Genomic DNA, 4,730 nt, shown 5'->3' on the forward strand with positions numbered 1-4,730 from the left:
AAAAAAAAAAAAAAATTAGCTGGGAAACATAGTGAAACCTCCATCTGTAAAAAAAACAATAAAAAATTGGCTGGGCATGATGGTGCATGCCTGTGGTCCCAGCTACTTGGGAAGCTGAGCTGGGAGGATCACTTGAGCCTGGAAGGTGGAAGCTGCAGTGAGCCATGATCACACCACTGCACTCCAGCCTGGGCAACAGAACTAGATCCTGTCTCAAAGAAAAAAAAAAAAAGCATTTTTTCCAGTGAAGACACTGGGCAAATAACTCCTTAACCAAGTCAACAAAATTAACATTGCAAACATCTGAACTGACATCATGTACTTCCTCATACGATGCACTAACAACACTGCTTCTGTGCTATTGATGCCAAAACACAAAACCTAAATCTAATCATGAGGAAGTACTAGGCAAATACAAACTGAGAAGCACCCTTAAACACAACTGGCCTATTCTCTTCAAAGATGTCAAGATCAAAAAACACAATGAAAAATTAAGAAACGGTTTCAAATAAAAGGAGACTAAAGAGACTTGACAACTAAATCAACGTGGGAATCCTTGTCAGGGAAGAAAAATTGCTAAAAATTACTATAAAGGATAATATTGGGACAAGTGATAAAATTTGAATATGGCTGATCACTCAATGTTACATTTTATAATTTTGATAGTTGTACTCTGATTATGCAAGGGAATATTCTGGTTCTTAGGAAATATATACTGAAGTATTTAGGAGTAAAGGTGCATGGTCTTCAACTTCTCAACTGGAATGGAAAAAATACACATATGCATCTGTGTGTAATGTATGTAAAGAAAATGATAAAGCATACAGGGCAAAAAAAGGAAATTAATGAGAAGGTAAAGAATATATGAGAGTTCCTCTAACTGCTTTTTTTTCTTTTTTCTTTTTTCTTTTTTTTTAAGACAAGGCCTTGCTCTGTTGCCCAGACTGGAGTGTGGTGGTGCAATTATGGCTCACTGCAGCCTCAACCTCCTGGGCTCAAGCAATCCTCCTGTCTCAGCCTCCCAAATAGCTGGAACTATACGCACATCGCACTATACCCGTCTAATTTTGTATTTTTTGTAGAGATGGAGTCTTTTGCTGTGTTGCCCAGGCTGATCTCAAACTCCTGGACTCAAGTGATCCTCCCACCGTGGCCTCCCAAAGTGCTGAGATTACAGGTGTGAGCCACTGCACCTGGCCCCTTGAAATAATTCTTACAGAATTCTTATTCTATATATCTGTAAGTCTGAAAATATATCCAAATAAAATTACGAAAAAAAAAACCCAACAATAAAACCAAACCAGAGGATAATTAAAACTGTTTAGAACTTTTAGTTGCCTACTCTTTCTAATGGCTCTAAGCCTTTATAGAGCTTTAAAAATGCCTGCTGTGCCTCATTTGTTACTAGATGCTGGGATCTGAGACGCCTCAGATGGAAATAGTGTTAAGGGCCCAGGACTCCAGGTAGCTTCCTCCCCATCTTGTTCAGCCACCAATGTCCCGCCATCCTGACCATGGCGTCCTGCTCACCTGCTGTCATGGGCACGATGTCGGAACGCAGGAGGGTTTAGATGCAGCCAGCCAGCTTGTTCCCAATCTTGATGTCCATGTACACCTGAGGATTTGACCGGGCCTTTTTTAGCAGTGGGCTCTCCCTAGGTGCAGAAGACATTGCTAGAAAACTCCCTGATGCCCCAAGTAGGAGTGCGAGTATTCTACACACCCACCCAGAACACAACTCCAGTGAGTAGGCTGGAGCAAGTGCTGATGGGGAAGGCCTTGGGCCCTGACAGGGCTGCAGGAGGCAGGAGCCACGGCCGTAGCACCCAGCTGGACGCCCAGTGACAGGAGACCTTAGCACTGTCTAACCTGAGGCCCACACACGGGCGTGTTATCTCATCAGGCTCACCCTCAGAAGCATCAGTTTCCTTCTCCTGCCCCGCAGTCACAGAACAGCGCTTTTCTTGCCCATGATCCACAACTTTCAACACCTTCAAATGCCAGCTCCAATCTACCTACTGTCTTCCAATTAAACAAAACCATCCATGTGCCACCCCCTCCTCCCTCTATACTTGGCCCTGCACATACGCTGGCTGGCTACCTGGAAGCAAGTGGGCAGCCCTCTTGCTCAGGCCTAAGTTTTCAGAAGATAGTGGAGGATGCTGGGCCTTTTTGCTTTGTGCTCCAAGACAAGACGGGATAGAGGATAAATATAACATTCAATACAAACCTTCCCATTTGTGTGATAGAGAAAACTCTATTTTTTCTTTTGTTTGTTTTTTAAAATGGAGTCTTGCTCTGTCGCCCAGACTGGAGTGCAGTGGCGCGATCTCAGCTCACTGCAACCTCCGCCTCCTGGGTTCAAGCAATTCTCCTGCCTCGGCTTCCTGAGTAGCTGGGATTAAAGGCACATGCCACCATGCTCGGCTAATTTTTGTATTTTTAGTAGAGACGGGTTTCACCATGTTGGTCAGGCTGGTCTCGAACTCCTAACCTCGTGATCTGCCCGCCTTGGCCTCACAAAATGCTGGGATTACAGGCGTGAGCCACCACGCCCAGCCAACTCTATTGCTTTTTGGATTAATAGTTCAACATACAGGTATTGAGCTATCAGGCCAAGTACTGGGATTCTTAAATAAACAGATATAGTTGGATGTGGTGTCTCACTCTGTAATCCCAGCACTTTGGGAGGCCAAGGCAAGAGGACTGCTTGAGCCCAGGAGTTCTGAGATCAATCTGGGCAACACAGTACGACCCTGTCTCTACAAAATAAAAAATGAAAAATTTAGCTGGGTATGGTTGTGTGCCTGTAGTTCCAGCTATTTGGGAGGCTGGGGAAGGAAGACCACTTGAGCCTGGAAGGTCAAGGCTGCAGTGAGCTGAGATGGTACCACTGCACTCCAGCCTGGGCAACAGAGCAAGACCCTGACTCAAAAAGTAAAAAATAAATAGATAGGCAGTTAGATAGATATGGCCCCTGCCCTTGAGGAACTGGCTAGCCAGCAGGGGAGAGATACCCACAGTGTAAGAGGCACACAGATCCTGGAGCTCTACAGCCTGAGTTCAGACCTCAGCTCCACCATTATGAACTGTGTAACACTGAACAAGGTACTGACCTCACTGTGCCCCAGCTTCCTCACCTAGAACTGCGGATAATAATAGTACTTATCTCAAGTAATTGTTATTAGGGTTAAATATTAGTAGAGCACTTAGAACAGTGCCTAGCATAGAGTAAGCAATATTTAGACATTTGTTAAATAAGTAATTTCAATATAATGCAGTCACATTTCTACATAATCACATTTCAATATAATGCCAGGACAGAGGGTGCCACAGGAACCCAGAGGCCATGGGAGCCCAGAGTGATACTTGCCTCACTCACTGGAGGATTCAGAAAAGCTTCCTGGAGAAGGCAGTAAATGGGCTGCACTATGAGAAATGAGCAGGCATTAGCCACATAAAATAAGTTGGAAAGGACACTACAGGCAGAGGAATGACTTACACCAAAACATAGAGATTTACAGGTATCTAGAAACTGTTGTTTCCTAGAATATAAAGTGGGGATAAAATATGGAGACATAAGCAGGAATCAGAGCACAGAGAGGCCTTCTGTCCCTTTTGATGGAGGCTGGGCTCAATCCTGTAAGTCAAGGGAGTCCCTAGAATGTTTGAGGAGAGTGAGATCGTCAGGTCTGCCCTTTAGAAAGCTCCCTCTGGCTGCTAAGGATAGGAGGAAAGCAGGCCTGGGGCAGGGAGACCAGTTAGGAAGCTACTCTAATTATTCACAGGAGAGAGGATAAGGCCTCAGCCAAGGCAACAGTGGCAGAAGAAAACTGGAGAGGAGAAATGCAAGATTTAAAAGATAAAATTAGCAGGGTATGGCAATGCATTAGGTATGAAATATAGTGAGGGATCTAAACTGGCACCAAGGAATCTGGTTTGGGTGTGACTATGTTGAAGATGGCAAAGTGAACTAAGATTGGGCATAAAAGAAGACCAGAAAGGTGATGAAACCCATTTGGGATATGCTTTATTTATGGTGCCTACAAGACATCCAGACAGAAATATGTGAAAGGTCAGGGCTAGGGACAGAGATCAGAGTATCAGTCCGACAATGAAAGATCGTTATAACCTTAGGAGATAGAAGTGGCTGACATGGCATAAGGATAATGTGGAGAGAGGAGCTGAGGGCTAAGGAAGGAATTCAGGGAAATATCACTGCTCAAAGGGTGGACAGAGGAGGAGCAGCCCCTAAATTATCCTGGGAAGCAACAGTCAGGATGGCCTGACAGAGAAGCAGGAGCAAGTGGAGCGGGCAGGGAGAGCCTTGTGCCTGTGTACTGACTGAGGGGAAGGGGCCTCTACATGATTCTGCCCCCCTTGGAATCAGGGCAAGAGCAGGAAGACAGTGAGCCTGCTGCCAAAGACTAGGAGGATAGTGGATGCTCGTGATGCAGAGTACTCACCATCCTTTCTCACCTCAGATATCCGCCTTGCTCAGCAGCAATCACAAATACCTGAACCTACATAAGATATTTCTCACCTAGATAAGAAACCCAAAACTTCTCCTTTAAATTCACCCACCACCACTCACCTCAGAAATTCCCTATGTGGAAAGCAGCAGCCTCTCCTCTGGAAGCATGAACTTTCATTGTCACCTCCTGGCTTTCTGCTTTGGGAAATCTCAACCACCTTCTTCTTGATCCTCTTCCCAGCAAACTTCTCCACCC

This window comes from Hylobates moloch, unplaced genomic scaffold (assembly GCF_009828535.3).
Source record: "Hylobates moloch isolate HMO894 unplaced genomic scaffold, HMol_V3 SCAFFOLD_8, whole genome shotgun sequence".
NCBI lineage: Eukaryota > Metazoa > Chordata > Mammalia > Primates > Hylobatidae > Hylobates > Hylobates moloch.